Genomic DNA, 16,624 nt, shown 5'->3' on the forward strand with positions numbered 1-16,624 from the left:
GGAGCACAAGTATCCTTGATAACAAAGAAGTTGGGGGCTAAATTAAAGTTGAAGGCCACAAGGAAAGTTAGTATGATGTTGGGAGGGGCTATAAGTCAGGTCCCACCCAAATCTTATGATGTGGTGGATGTCACAGTCAAATTAGATGGACATCGCAGAGACATTACAGCCTTGGTGGTAGAGACATTACCCACGGCAATTACAGCGAGAGGTCTTGCTGCAGCAGCTAAGCGATTGAAAGACCTTGACGTGAAGCTGGCAGACCAGGGAATTACCACTGACACAGTCAGAAATGTAGGTATCCTGGTGGGAGCCAATCATATAGATGACTTCCTGTCTACACGACGGACGTTTAAGGAAGGAATTGGTTTATACAGATCCCCAGTAGGATACATCATAGGCGGCAGGATTCCACCTGAATTCCCTGCCATGCCAGATAGAGGAGAAGCTGTCCCCATGATAGCTGGGGGAGTAGTGATAATGAATACCAGTATACACGATGAACTGCCAGGGAAGCTGAACCAGGCAGGGAGTGACGAACACTCGGCCACCTTGGGAAAACACTTTTACAGGGTACATAAAGAGGGAGATAGATTGCCTTTAAATCCAGGGAACCTCGTAACAGTGGGAGGAAAGGCTACCAAGGCATGTGGGCCACTGGGTGGGAAAGTACGGAGCCGCTCAGTCAAGGCTAGACATACGAAAGATGTTAAAGCTAAAGCAAAGGGTGCTAAGACCACTGGAACCAACAAGTTTACACCCCCAGAGGTCCACACAGGGGAAACTGGACGGTTGAAGTTAGACCGGAGTCTGCTCGACGAGAGTGGCCGGACAGCACTCGTGTCCAGGGTCCGCTGTGGGGGCTCGCGGAAGGTGAACTTGATTTAGACTTAGCGCCTACCTTCGCCAGCGGGAGGATGTGGAAATTTATTTGGTCCCTAAAGTTCCACAGGACAGATCCAGCATGGCCGTAATGGGATGGCTGAGCTGGCTGGCCCTTAAACCCTCCCAAACAAACAGCATTCTCTCTATTTTGGCATGGATTGTTGGTAGGCATTTATTTAATTTATAGATTTACCCTTCAGGGAAGGAGTAGGTAGTTTTACTGTTAGTACACTAATATTAGGTTTACTAAGGCAACTGTAGATAATAATAATGTAGACCTAAGACCTTAACATAGGTAGTAATAGGCCGATAATGTAGGCAAACACTAGGTTAAGTTAGCTAGGGAGAACTGGCAGCCCTAGCTTGAACGATGAGGCTGAGACCTGGGGAAATCTGGTAGAGGCACCTCGATGTACCATAGATGACCTCCTCTGTCAGGCCCATACAGTAAGACAAGACCTCCACTATTTCTAGTAGATTTCTGGCCAGTGTCTGGGGAGATTGTGAGTGAGTTGATCTGTGGGCCCGGTGTGCAACAGGCAGTGCGTGCCCAGTAAGTACCAGTGTCTCAAGGCAGTCTGGAAGCTAGTGTCCATGTCTGCATAGTTATACTAGGGGATACATACCCTCTTGGATATAGGAATTTCTGAGGTGCAGGCAGGACACTAATAACAATTGAATATTGCAGGAATTAAGGCTTCCGGTTGCACGTGGTTTCTGAGGGAAAGTCCAGAGGGGCTAAGGCTAAGCTTAGGGAAGTTGAAGATCAGGATATATGCTGCAACACCAAGTAAGTTAGTCCTTTATACGTGCATGCAGGCGAGTTTCTTGCAACATCAATCATTTGTGAAAATCTGTCCTATAAGCTCTCTCATAAAAAATTCATTTTGATTTTCGACTCTCAGTCTGGTTAGCGGCTTGCTAAAAACTGAGTCATATTGGGACTTGAGTAGCTCACTCATTTCCTTGCTGTCATCTGTGTACGACCCTACTTAAACAAGATGGGTCCTACACAGATGACAGCAAGGAAATGAGTGAGCTACTCAAGTCCCAATATGACTCAGTTTTTAGCAAGCCGCTAACCAGACTGAGAGTCGAAGATCAAAATGAATTTTTTATGAGAGAGCCACAAAATTTGATTAACACAAGCCTATCCGATGTTATCCTGACGCCAAATGACTTCGAACAGGCGATAAATGACATGCCCATGCACTCTGCAACAGGGCCAGACTCATGGAACTCTGTGTTCATCAAGAACTGCAAGAAGCCCCTATCACGAGCCTTTTCCATCCTATGGAGAGGGAGCATGGACACGGGGGTCGTCCCACAGTTACTAAAAACAACAGACATAGCCCCACTCCACAAAGGGGGCAGTAAAGCAACAGCAAAGAACTACAGACCAATAGCACTAACATCCCATATCATAAAAATCTTTGAAAGGGTCCTAAGAAGCAAGATCACCACCCATCTAGAAACCCATCAGTTACACAACCCAGGGCAACATGGGTTTAGAACAGGTCGCTCCTGTCTGTCTCAACTATTGGACCACTATGACAAGGTCCTAAATGAACTAGAAGACAAAAAGAATGCAGATGTAATATATACAGACTTTGCAAAAGCCTTCGACAAGTGTGACCATGGCGTAATAGCGCACAAAATGCGTGCTAAAGGAATAACAGGAAAAGTCGGTCGATGGATCTATAATTTCCTCACTAACAGAACACAGAGAGTAGTCGTCAACAGAGTAAAGTCCGAGGCAGCTACGGTGAAAAGCACTGTACCACAAGGCACAGTACTCGCTCCCATCTTGTTCCTCATCCTTATATCCGACATAGACAAGGATGTCAGCCACAGCACCGTGTCTTCCTTTGCAGATGACACCCGAATCTGCATGACAGTGTCTTCCATTGCAGACACTGCAAAGCTCCAGGCAGACATCAACCAAATCTTTCAGTGGGCTGCAGAAAACAATATGAAGTTCAACGATGAGAAATTTCAATTACTCAGATATGGTAAACATGAGGAAATTAAATCTTCATCAGAGTACAAAACAAATTCTGGCCACAAAATAGAGCGAAACACCAACGTCAAAGACCTGGGAGTGATCATGTCGGAGGATCTCACCTTCAAGGACCATAACATTGTATCAATCGCATCTGCTAGAAAAATGACAGGATGGATAATGAGAACCTTCAAAACTAGGGAGGCCAAGCCCATGATGACACTCTTCAGGTCACTTGTTCTATCTAGGCTGGAATATTGCTGCACACTAACAGCACCTTTCTAGGTAGGTGAAATTGCCGACCTAGAAAATGTACAGAGAACTTTCACGGTGTGCATAACGGAGATAAAACACCTCAATTATTGGGAGCGCTTGAGGTTCCTAAACCTGTATTCCCTGGAACGCAGGAGGGAGAGATACATGATTATATACACCTGGAAAATCCTAGAGGGACTAGTACCGAACTTGCACACGAAAATCACTCACTACGAAAGCAAAAGACTTGGCAGACGATGCACCATCCCCCCAATGAAAAGCAGGGGTGTCACTAGCACGTTAAGAGACCATACAATAAGTGTCAGGGGCCCGAGACTGTTCAACTGCCTCCCAGCACACATAAGGGGGATTACCAACAGACCCCTGGCAGTCTTCAAGCTGGCACTGGACAAGCACCTAAAGTCAGTTCCTGATCAGCCCGGCTGTGGCTCGTACGTTGGTTTGCGTGCAGCCAGCAGCAACAGCCTGGTTGATCAGGCTCTGGTCCACCAGGAGGCCTGGTCACAGACCGGGCCGCGGGGGCGTTGACCCCCTGAACTCTCTCCAGGTAAATTCCAGGTAAACTTGTGAGGCTGAGGTGTCCACCTCAGAGCTCGGTGTCAACAGTTTGCCAGGGTAGGCGACTCACTTGCAGGCAGTCCAGACAAATTTTCACAAAGTGGTCCTTCGAAACCATGATGTGGAATAGCTAGGTTAAGCTATCATAGCTAGGCCACAGTTAGGAACCAGTTTAACAGAGTTAGGTTAAGTTAGCACACCTAGGCCCAGAGTTACACAGAGGCTAGGCCAAGCTGACTATACACAGAAGTTGTTATTTGCAGTAATTTACAGGCAGGCCAGGTAGGCTAGAGAAGCTTGTGAATTTAATTATTTACAGTGATTACAAGTAATCCAGAGTAGGAGACTTGTGTGTTGATTACTTACAGTGGATTTGCAAGGTAGCCACAGTTAGGCTAGGCTTGTGCAATATTTACAACAGTTATAGTAGCTAGGACAGATTTAACCTAGTTATTATTTACAGGGAGTTATAAAGCCAGGTTTAAGCTATAGCACACTAGCTAGGTTAGGATTTACCTTATCCAACCATCCATGCTAGACAGAGTAAACTGGACAGTTAGGCCAAGCTATTTACATACATTATTCATTTACTGTTTCACAAGTTCAATTGTTGAATTTATTTGTGCGAACCAAGTGATTTTTTAATTTGTATACTGCATTTTTATTGTGTGATTTCATTGTCTTTGATTCATTTTAATGTGGGATTTGTGAATTGTACCTGAGACTAGGTTAAGTCTTGTAATTATTTGCTGGCATTGTACAGGAAATTGTTAGGTTAAGCTTTCACATCGATACACATTTTGATTGGGATTTGAGAGCTAATAGTGTACATTTTAAGTCGGGGTAGAGTCAATATAATAAAGGGAGTTGTCAAGCTTGTTGAGAAGCCTTGAGACTCGTTCATTCTTGCCTAATACCATTCGTGCTGTGGGGTGGGCTAATTGAAGCACAAATAAGTACCGTGATCTTAACTAAACAGCAACTATCGTAGGTGAAGATGTAGTACCAGCTGTCCCAGCTCTGAGTCAATTAAAGAGGTCTATGGGAGCCTATAAGGGGCGCCTGAGCAAAGCATGTGAGAAGTGTCGTATGGTCAGGCAAAATCAGGACGTAGACTGGGAGGAACTAGAGAGTTGCCTGAAACCTTTGGAGCAAAGACTGGAGGCCTTTGAGAGATCATTTATCCTTTATGAGACAGAGGCCTATACTACAGGTGAGTCTGAATATACAGTCGAAGTAGCACGGACGGACTATGACGAACGAAGGGCAGAGTGTAAAGCAGAGATGAGACTCTGCAGGCAGTTAATAAAGACTTTGAAGGCCGGTACAGCAGGGGCAGCAAATGTTTCAAGGAACACGAACAACAGCACGCCTGTTAATGTGTTGCCCAGATTGCCCCAGTTGAATTTACCAACGTTCGACGGAACCTTAACAGAGTACATTGCTTTCTGGGATCAGTTTAAAGCCCAGATAGATGACAGAGACGATTTGTCAGATGCCGTCAAATTACAATATTTACGTTCACAGCTCAAGGGACTTGAGTCCGGCATTACCAAACCACCTACACCAATTACCAACATGCCAAAGACCAATTAAAGGACACGTTTGGCAACACTGAGGAGATAAAGGTAGCTATACTTTATCGGTTGTTGGATCTAGAGGCTTGTCGCCATGACCGTCAGAGCCTAGAGAAGTTCCGAATCGAAGTTATGAGTTTGACAAATAGTCTTAAAGATTTACATGATTGGGGTAAGTCGGAATGGTTCATCAGTCAGGTGATTCAGAGGAAACTGGCTGGCACTACAGTGCATGAGTTACACTTAAAATATCGGACGAATAGGTTCACGATACAACAAATTGTTGAGGGGTTGGGAGATCTCGTTTCTCATTTGAGTATAGGTGTGAGAGAAGAGTCACCACCATCGCCACATAAAAACCCAGAAAGTCACTCAAAGATCTCGAGAGATCAGTTTACGACTAACGTTGGAGTGTACTATGGTAAAGAGGTGTCTAAGGTAAGAACCTCTAAGCAGAACCTCAAAGGCACTCATGCCAGAATATGTGTGTTCTGCGAAGGCGAACATGCTAGCATGAGTTGCTCGGAGTATATAACACTGAGTAGTAGGCAACAGAGACTAAGGGAGTTGAGACTCTGCTTCAAGTGTTGTGGGGAACACTTTGCGAGAGACTGTGGCACCCAGCTCAGTGAGTGTCGAGTCTGTTGCAAAGGTAAGCACCATACTGCACTATGTCCCAATAATTTAAGGGAACCCCATGCTAGTAGGGATATCTCTCAGGTAGAGATAGAAAGTGAGACAGAGCCTGAAATGGTAGTGTAGTGATACTGGTCCTGTGGGGAGCAGCAGCAGGATAATACTGCACCACCTCTAGGGGCCCTTAACAACAACAACAGTTTGGTGTGTGTCATGGGCACCAACACATGGTGTGTGATTCTCTCCTACTTTATCCATTTATCAGCGATGCAGATTACATGGTGAGTTTAAATATGTGGCCTGTAGTTATAACTTTTCTCTTGACATATGCAAGACATCACCATCCCTGTAGAAGCTATTATTAGATGTACTAGTCATTATATTTTGTTGTTGCAGAAGTACTATGAAGATTCTATGTTCAATAAAGCCTAGAGATAAGGCCTGTGTTTCTATCACAACAATTTATTGAACATAGAATCCTGGGCTACCTGGTGGTGATCCTGCGCTAGACTACATCACAACATGGAGCGTTTACTGAAACCTGAGAGGCTAGACTGTGACCCCAGCTTATCAACGGCTGCTCAGGAATGGAAGCACTGGTTTAAGACTTTCGAAAACTTCTTGGGAGCCCTTCCTAAAGAAGATCTAGATAAACTAAGTCTGCTCATCAATTTTGTGTCACCTAAGATATATGAGGCTATTTCTGAGTGTAATACCTACGAAGATGCTATCAAAACCCTCAAGTCTCAGTATATTAAACCTACAAATGAAATCTTTGCACGCTATCGCCTTGCAACTCGCCGCCAGCAGATTGATGAGTCCTTAGAGGAATACTTTCAAGCACTGAAAATTTTAGGTAAGGACTGTCACTTCCAAGCAGTGACAGCTGCTCAGTATTGTGAAGAGTCCATCAGGGATGCTTTTATCAGTGGCCTGCAATCACCAATAATAAGGCAGCGTTTATTGGAGAATAAAACTCTCGACTTAGCCGCTGCCTTTGACCAGGCAAGAGCTCTAGATTCAGCCCAGAAGAATTCTGAAGTATACAGTACCACTCAGCCTTCTCGAGTGGTAAGTGCTGCAATTCCTGACCAAGACTCTTGCAATGAAGTTACTGGGGAACCTGCCTCAGTGACAGCAGCAGCAGGTACGGTGTGTTTCTTTTGTGGTTTTTCAAGACATCCACGTCCAAAGTGTCCTGCTCGTGAAGCAATGTGCCATAAATGCCACAAGAAAGGTCACTTTGCTAAAGTATGTCGTGCTAATGCATCAACAAGAGCTAGTGCCTCCACACATTCCAGTGATCATGCGACTCTAGCAACAGTGACTTCTGCGGCTACTCCAAATTCACTGTCAAAGGCAGTTGTGAAAGTATTCATCAAAGGAACAGAAGTAGATGGTCTTATTGATAGTGGCAGCTCAGAGAGTTTCATCAACCTTGACTTAGTTAAACGGCTCTCCTTGACTCTACATCACTCATCAGGTACCGTTTCCATGGCATCAACATCTCTCTCTATTCAGACCTTAGGGTTTTGTAAGGTAAATCTCAGAGTTAATGGAAAGGATTATCAAGATGTACATTTAGCTATTCTGCCACAACTGTGCTCTGATGTTATCCTTGGTCAGGACTTTCAGAAGCTGCATGGTAGTGTCACCTTAACATATGGAGGTGAACTGCCTCCTCTTGTTGTCTGTGGACTTAGCACTTTAAGGGTAGACCCACCAAAGCTGTTTGCAAATCTTACCGCGGATTGCCATCCTATATCAGCTAAGTCACGCCGCTATTCTTATGAGGATCGGATGTTCATTGAGAAAGAAACTCAGAGGCTGCTGAAGGAGGGTATTATAGAACCGAGTGATTCCCCTTGGCGTGCACAGGTTGTTGTTGTTAAAGATGGTTATAGGAAACGGAGACTGGCTATCGATTACTCTGAGACAATCAACAAATTTACACTTCTTGATGGGTACCCTCTACCTCGAATTGACGATACAGTGAACAAAATTGCTCAGTACTACGTGTTTAGCACAATTGATCTGCAGAGTGCCTATCATCAAGTCCCTATAAGGAATGAAGATAAACCATACACAGCGTTTCAGGCTAGTGATGGCCTGTATCAGTTTACCAGAGTCCCTTTTGGAGTCACCAATGGGGTAGCCTGCTTCCAACGAATTATGGATTCACTCATTCAGGAAGAGCAACTCATGGGAACCTACGCGTATTTAGATAATGTTACCATTTGTGGCAAGACCCAGGAGGAACATGATGCAAACCTTGATAAGTTTTTGGAAGCCGCCAAGAAGAAAAATATCAGTTACAATGAGGAAAAGTGCACTTTTTCAACTAAAAGGCTTAGCATCCTTGGTTATGTAGTGGAAGGAGGTTCAATATTCCCAGACCCTGAACGACTACGACCTCTACGGGAACTTCCAATGCCTCAAGACAAAAAGTCACTCCGAAGAACTCTTGGTCTCTTTGCTTATTACTCACAATGGATCTACAACTATTCAAGTAAAGTCCGCCCATTGAGTGCTACCACATTTCCTGTGACAAAGGAAGCAGAAGCCGCTTTCCATACTCTCAAACAGGACATTGAAAACTCAGTAGTTCAAGCCATTGATGAGTCCCTACCATTCGAAGTGGAAACGGATGCATCTGACATTGCCATTGCTGCAGTCTTATCTCAGGCAGGACGACCAGTAGCCTTCTTTTCGAGAACTTTTCAAGGATCAGAGAAATGTTATGCTGCTGTAGAAAAGGAAGCCCAGGCCATCATAGAAGCAGTTCGCCACTGGAGGCATTATTTAACTGGTAGACATTTCACCATAAGGACTGACCAACGGTCCGTGATGTATATGTTCGACAAGAGGCACAAAAGTAAGATAAAGAATGACAAGATATTACGCTGGAGGATGGAACTATCGTGTTATGACTTTGATATTCTGTACCGACCGGGTCAAGAGAACATCTCACCTGATGCATTCTCTAGGTCCCACTGTGGAGCAGCATGTCATGATTTGCAATCACTCTCAGCTCTCCACAAGGCTTTGTGTCACCCAGGAGTTACACGCCTGTACCATTTTGTCAAATCAAAGAACATGCCCTACTCAGTGGAAGATGTGCGACAAGTGATCAGAGCATGCAGAGTATGTGCAGAGTGCAAGCCAAACTTTCATCAGCCAGAGAAGACTCATCTCATAAAATCCACCCAGCCTTTCGAAAGATTGAATATAGATTTCAAAGGACCTCTACCAAGCACAAATCAGAATAGGTATTTCCTTAACATAGTAGATGAATATTCAAGGTTTCCCTTTGTATTCCCCTGTGCAAATATGGCTGCTTCAACTGTTATTAGTTGTCTTTCACAGTTGTTCTCTATTTTTGGTATGCCAGCTTATATCCATTCAGACAGGGGATCCTCGTTCATGAGTAACGAACTTCAGGAGTTTTTGGCTAGCAAAGGTATTGCCTGCAGCAGAACAACAAGCTACAACCCTCAAGGCAATGGTCAAGTGGAGCGGTTCAATGGTACTATATGGAAGGCAGTTACAATGACATTAAAGTCGCGCAATCTACCTGTTCAACACTGGCAAACTGTCCTACCTGATGCTCTTCACTCTATTAGATCACTGCTGTGCACAGCTACTAATGCAACCCCTCATGAAAGACTCCTCAACTATTCACGTCGTTCCTCTACGGGAGCCTCCGTGCCCACTTGGTTATGTCATCCTGGACCCGTTCTCCTGAAGAGTCACCGTAGGATGAACAAGACGGATCCTTTAGTGGAAGAGGTAGAGCTCCTGCAAGCTAATCCACATTACGCCCACATTCGCTACCAAAATGGTGAAGAGACTACAGTATCTACAAGACATTTAGCCCCAGTTGAAATCCCTATTAGTGTGGAATCTCAAGATACACCAATAGATGTGAAAGATGCTTCGTTTTCTCCTGGAAAGCCCCTTGAGACTACCCCTATGGAAATAGAGGATTCTGCTCCAGCAGTTAATCAAACCCCGCTGGAAAATATCGAACCTGGTGAAGAGGCTCAAGGGCTACGAAGGTCGGGACGTGTACGTCGCCCACCTAACAGTTTGGGAGATTACTGTCTCTGATATTTTAGAAGGGGGAGATTGTAGTGATACTGGTCCTGTGGGGAGCAGCAGCAGGATAATACTGCACCACCTCTAGGGGCCCTTAACAACAACAACAGTTTGGTGTGTGTCATGGGCACCAACACATGGTGTGTGATTCTCTCCTACTTTATCCATTTATCAGCGATGCAGATTACATGGTGAGTTTAAATATGTGGCCTGTAGTTATAACTTTTCTCTTGACATATGCAAGACATCACCATCCCTGTAGAAGCTATTATTAGATGTACTAGTCATTATATTTTGTTGTTGCAGAAGTACTATGAAGATTCTATGTTCAATAAAGCCTAGAGATAAGGCCTGTGTTTCTATCACAACAGGTAGCCAGCATGATTAGTGGGAGTAAAGTCTCTAAGCAGAACCTTAGAGGCACTCATGCCAGAATATGAGGCGAACACGCTAGCACGAGTTGCCCGGAGTATACAACACTGAGCAGTAGGCAACAGAGACTAAGCCTGCTTCAAGGGTTGTGGGGAACACTATGCAAGAGACTGTGGCACCCAGCTCGGTGAGTGTCGAGTCTGTTGCAAAGGTAAGCACCATACTGCACTGTCCCAATAATTTAAGGGAACCCCAGGCTAGTAGGGATATCTCTCAGGTAGAGATAGAAAGTGAGTCTGGTAGCCAGCGTGATTAGTGGGAGTGAAGTCTCTAATCCGAGTGAGAATCACGGAGGTGCTGCCCTACCTATCATGGCTTTGAATGGGCACAGGTCCGAAACAACCCGATTATTCTTTGACCCAGGAGCACAAGTATCCTTGATAACAAAGAAGTTGGTGGCTAAATTAAAGTTGAAGGCCACAAGGAAAGTTAGTATGATGTTGGGAGGGGCTATAAGTCAGGTCCCACCCAAATCTTATGATGTGGTGGATGTCACAGTCAAATTAGGTGGACATCGCAGAGACATTACAGCCTTGGTGGTAGAGACATTACCCAGGGCAATTACAGCGAGAGGTCTTGCTGCAGCAGCTAAGCGATTGAAAGACCTTGACGTGAAGCTGGCAGACCAGGGAATTACCACTGACACAGTCAGAAATGTAGGTATCCTGGTGGGAGCCAATCATATAGATGACTTCCTGTCTACACGACGGACGTTTAAGGAAGGAATTGGTTTATACAGATCCCCAGTAGGATACATCATAGGCGGCAGGATTCCACCTGAATTCCCTGCCACGCCAGATAGAGGAGAAGCTGTCCCCATGATAGCTGGGGGAGTAGTGATAATGAATACCAGTATACACGATGAACCGCCAGGGAAGCTGAACCAGGTAGGGAGTGACGAACACTCAGCCACCTTGGGAAAACACTTTTACAGGGTACGTAAAGAGGGAGATAGATTGCCTTTAAATCCAGGGAACCTCGTAACAGTGGAAGGAAAGGCTACCAGGGCATGTGGGCCACTGGGTGGGAAAGTACGGAGCCGCTCAGTCAAGGCTAGACATACGAAAGACGGTAAAATTAAAGCAAAGGGTGCTAAGACCACCGGAACCAACAAGTTTACACCCCCAGAGGTCCCCATAGGGGAAACTGGACGGTTGAAGTTAGACCGGAGTCTGCTCGACGAGAGTGGCTGGACGGCACTCGTGTCCAGGGTCCGCTGTGGGGGCTCATGAAAGGTGAACTTGATTTAGACTTAGCGCCTACCTTTGCCGGCGGGAGGATGTGGAAATTTATTTGGTCCCTAAAGTTCCACAGGACAGATCCAGCATGGCCGTAATAGGATGGCTGAGCTGGCTGGCCCTTAAACCCTCCCAAACAAACAGCATTCTCTCTAGTTGGCGTGGATTGTTGTAAGCACTATTTAATATATAGATTTACCCTTCAGGGAAGGAGTAGGTAGTTTTACTGTTAGTATATTAATATTAGGTTTACTAAGGCAACTGTAGATAATAATAATGTAGACCTAAGACCTTAACATAGGTAGTAATAGGCCGATAATGTAGGCAAACACTAGGTTAAGTTAGCTAGGGAGAACTGGCAGCCCTAGCTTGAATGATGAGGTGCGGGTCTCAAAGACACAATAGCATCCTTCTTAAGACAGACACCAACTGGACAAGACGTGCCGTGATCAGCAGACGGCGCCCCCCACGTGTCTTCACATTTGAGACCTGGGGAAATCTGGTAGAGGCACCTTGATGTACCGTAGATGACCTCCGTCAGGCCCATACAGTAAGACAAGACCTCCACTATTTCTCATAGATTTCTGGCCAGTGTCTGGGGAGATTGTGAGTGAGTTGATCTGTGGGCCCGGTGTGCAACAGGCAGTGCATGCCCAGTAAGTACCAGTGTCTCAAGGCAGTCTGGAAGCTAGTGTCCGTGTCTGCATAGTTATACTAGGGGATACATACCCTCTTGGATATAGGAATTTCTGAGGTGCAGGCAGGTCACTAATAACGATTGAATATTGCAGGAATTAAGGCTCCCGGTTGCACGTGGTTTCTGAGGGAAAGTCCAAAGGGGCTAAGGCTAAGCTTAGGGAAGTTGAAGATCAGGATATATGCTGCAACACCAAGTAAGTTAGTCCTTTATACGTGCATGCAGGCGAGTTTCTTGCAACATCAATCATTTGTGAAAATCTGTCCTATAAGCCACTTGTGAGGCTGAGGTACCCACCTCAGAGCTCGGTGTCAACAGAGTTTGCCAGGGTAGGCGACTCACTTGGAGGCAGTCCACACAAATTTTCACATGTGAGCAAAGTAACATTTATGAAGGGATTCGAGGAAATCGGCAGGCTGGACTTGATTCCTGGAGATGGGAAGTACAGTGCCTGCACTCTGAAGGAGGTGTGTTAATGTTGCAGTTTTATAACTGAAGTGTAAAGCACCCCTCTGGCAAGACAGTGATGGAGTGAATGATGATGAAAGTTTTTCTTTTTCGGGCTACTCTGCCTTGGTGGGAATCGGCCGATGTGTAAATAAAAAAAAATAAAAAAAAATATTACTACGATTATTTATTTTATCATTAATATAGTTGAGAAGTATTCTCATGTTCGGTTTATGGCCCTTTAACGTTCTCATTGCTAAACATTAGTCACTGGTCATGCAGTAGTGACGTAACTGGAATTTACAACCCCCCCATCCCCTCGCCTTTGGATTTCATTGAGGGGTGACACCAAAGATGCCGCCCCGGGTTACACCAAAGATGCCGCCCCGGGTTACACCAAAGATGCCGCCCCGGGTGACACCAAAGATGCCGCCCCGGGTGACACCAAAGATGCCGCCCCGGGTTACACCAATGATGCCGCCCCGGGTTACACCAAAGATGCCGCCTCGGGTGACACCAAAGATGCCGCCCCGGGTGACACCAAAGATGCCGCCCCGGGTTACACCAAAGATGCCGCCCCGGGTTACACCAAAGATGCCGCCCCGGGTGACACCAAAGATGCCGCCCCGGGTGACACCAAAGATGCCGCCCCGGGTGACACCAAAGATGCCGCCCCGAGTGACACCAAAGATGCCGCCCCGGGTGACACCAAAGATGCCGCCCCGGGTGACACCAAAGATGCCGCCCCGGGTGACACCAAAGATGCCGCCCCGGGTGACACCAAAGATGCCGCCCCGGGTGACACCAAATATGCCGCCCCGGGTGACACCAAAGATGCCTCCCCGGGTGACACCATCCCTGGCAACGACACTGTGCTGCAGCACTTTTTTGGACATTAGTGTCACCTTCTTTATAGGCTGTATGGTGTCACCCCTTAATAATGGTGTCATCCGGGGGCCACTGGTGCCTAATGAATGTAGTAACAAAAAGGGAAGAGAATGATTTTTTGTATTTTCTCTTTTAAGCTAATACACATGTAAATGTACATAACTCATTTTACCTTATTCCTAGTATATCTCCTTTATAGTATATTAATAAGATATTGCCTCCTTTATAGTATAATAAGGTATTACAAGGACCCCAATGGAAATAAGTCACTCTGTCTGACTTTTTTGGGTTATCCTAGGTTCTCTACACATATGCTGCTATGTATGATAATTCTATGTAACTGTATTGTGTATACCTGAATAAATTTACTTACTTACTTACTTACTTACTTACTTACTGACTTACGTTAACATTAAAGATAGAATCAGATCACTAGGAAAATATTTGCGGATATCTTATTAATGACTCGGTTTATTCCTGTAAATATATTCTGAAATATTTAATGTAGCATATTATAATATTTTATACAACCAATATAACAATGTAAGCTGTGTAACAAGGCTAAATAAAAGTAATTATAGAGATTTATTTTAAGCCATTGTTGTTGTAGTGTTGTTGTTGTTGTTGTTGTCAGGTGTAGTGACAACACTGATGAAGGTTTTATCTGCTGCTGCTGCTGGTGGTGCTGGTGTTGGTGGTGCACAATATTACTGACATATTACCTGCACTCTGCTACACTGACTCAACCTATACCACCCCCTCCATATTTGACATTTTGACTGAGTTACCAGCAAGGAAGGAAAGAGAGAAGAGCAGGTCAGTCGCAGCCATTATTATCCTGCACAACAAACACTCTTGTTGACACCACCATTATTGTTCTTTATTACTACCACCATCACTACTACTACCATTATTATCCTACACAACAAACACTCTTGTTGACACCACCATTATTGTTCTTTATTACTACCACCATCACTACTACTACCATTATTATCCTGCACAACAAACACTCTTGTTGACACCACCATTATTGTTCTTTATTACTACCACCATCACTACTACTACCATTATTATCCTGCACAACAAACACTCTTGTTGACACCACCATTATTGTTCTTTATTACTACCACCATCACTACTACTACCATTATTATCCTGCACAACAAACACTCTTGTTGACACTACCATTATTGTTCTTTATTACTACCACCATCACTACTACTACCATTATTATCCTGCACAACAAACACTCTTGTTGACACCACCATTATTGTTCTTTATTACTACCACCATCACTACTACTACCATTATTATCCTGCACAACAAACACTCTTGTTGACACCACCATTATTGTTCTTTATTACTACCACCATCACTACTACTACCATTATTATCCTGCACAACAAACACTCTTGTTGACACCACTATTATTGTTCTTTATTACTACCACCATCACTACTACTACCATTATTATCCTGCACAACAAACACTCTTATTGACACCACCATTATTGTTCTTTATTACTACCACCATCACTACTACTACCATTATTATCCTGCACAACAAACACTCTTGTTGACACCACCATTATTGTTCTTTATTACTACCACCATCACTACTACTACCATTATTATCCTGCACAACAAACACCATTGTTGATACTACCATTATTGTTCTTTATTACTACCACCATCACTACTACTACCATTATTATCCTGCACAACAAACACCCTTGTTGATACTACCATTATTGTTCTTTATTACTACCACCATCACTACTACTACCATTATTATCCTGCACAACAAACACTCTTGTTGACACCACCATTATTGTTCTTTATTACTACCACCATCACTACTACTACCATTATTATCCTGCACAACAAACACTCTTGTTGACACCACCATTATTGTTCTTTATTACTACCACCATCACTACTACTACCATTATTATCCTGCACAACAAACACTCTTATTGACACCACCATTATTGTTCTTTATTACTACCACCATCACTACTACTACCATTATTATCCTGCACAACAAACACTCTTGTTGACACCACCATTATTGTTCTTTATTACTACCACCATCACTACTACTACCATTATTATCCTGCACAACAAACACCATTGTTGATACTACCATTATTGTTCTTTATTACTACCACCATCACTACTACTACCATTATTATCCTGCACAACAAACACCCTTGTTGATACTACCATTATTGTTCTTTATTACTACCACCATCACTACTACTACCATTATTATCCTGCACAACAAACACTCTTGTTGACACCACCATTATTGTTCTTTATTACTACCACCATCACTACTACTACCACCATTATTATCCTGCACAACAAACACTTGTTGACACCACCATTATTGTTCTTTATTACTACCACCATCACTACTACTACCATTATTATCCTACACAACAAACACTCTTGTTGACACCACCATTATTGTTCTTTATTACTACCACCATCACTACTACTACCATTATTATCCTGCACAACAAACACTCTTGTTGACACTACCATTATTGTTCTTTATTACTACCACCATCACTACTACTACCATTATTATCCTGCACAACAAACACTCTTGTTGACACCACCATTATTGTTCTTTATTACTACCACCATCACTACTACTACCATTATTATCCTGCACAACAAACACTCTTGTTGACACCACCATTATTGTTCTTTATTACTACCACCATCACTACTACTACCATTATTATCCTGCACAACAAACACTCTTGTTGACACCACTATTATTGTTCTTTATTACTACCACCATCACTACTACTACCATTATTATCCTGCACAACAAACACTCTTATTGACACCACCATTATTGTTCTTTATTACTA

General features: G+C 44.0%; 1 protein-coding gene and 1 long non-coding RNA gene across 2 annotated transcripts in view; both read left to right on the forward strand.

The window, feature by feature from the left end:
- The first annotated feature begins 9,990 nt into the window (after nucleotides 1-9,990).
- Nucleotides 9,991-10,408, forward strand: LOC138854627 (uncharacterized). Its single transcript, XR_011393824.1, has 2 exons — nucleotides 9,991-10,223; nucleotides 10,339-10,408. It is a non-coding gene; the product is annotated as an uncharacterized lncRNA (long non-coding RNA).
- Nucleotides 10,409-14,343: 3,935 nt separating this feature from the next.
- Nucleotides 14,344-16,624, forward strand: part of LOC128700472 (zinc finger protein Xfin-like) — a 33,561-nt gene continuing 31,280 nt past the window's right edge. Inside the window, exon 1 of the mRNA XM_053793703.2 lies at nucleotides 14,344-14,550. The gene's annotated coding sequence lies outside the window, so the exon portion shown is untranslated. The remainder of the gene's footprint in view (nucleotides 14,551-16,624) is intronic.

The sequence above is a fragment of the Cherax quadricarinatus genome, chromosome 65 (genome assembly GCF_038502225.1).
Source record: "Cherax quadricarinatus isolate ZL_2023a chromosome 65, ASM3850222v1, whole genome shotgun sequence".
NCBI classification, from domain to species: Eukaryota; Metazoa; Arthropoda; class Malacostraca; order Decapoda; family Parastacidae; genus Cherax; species Cherax quadricarinatus.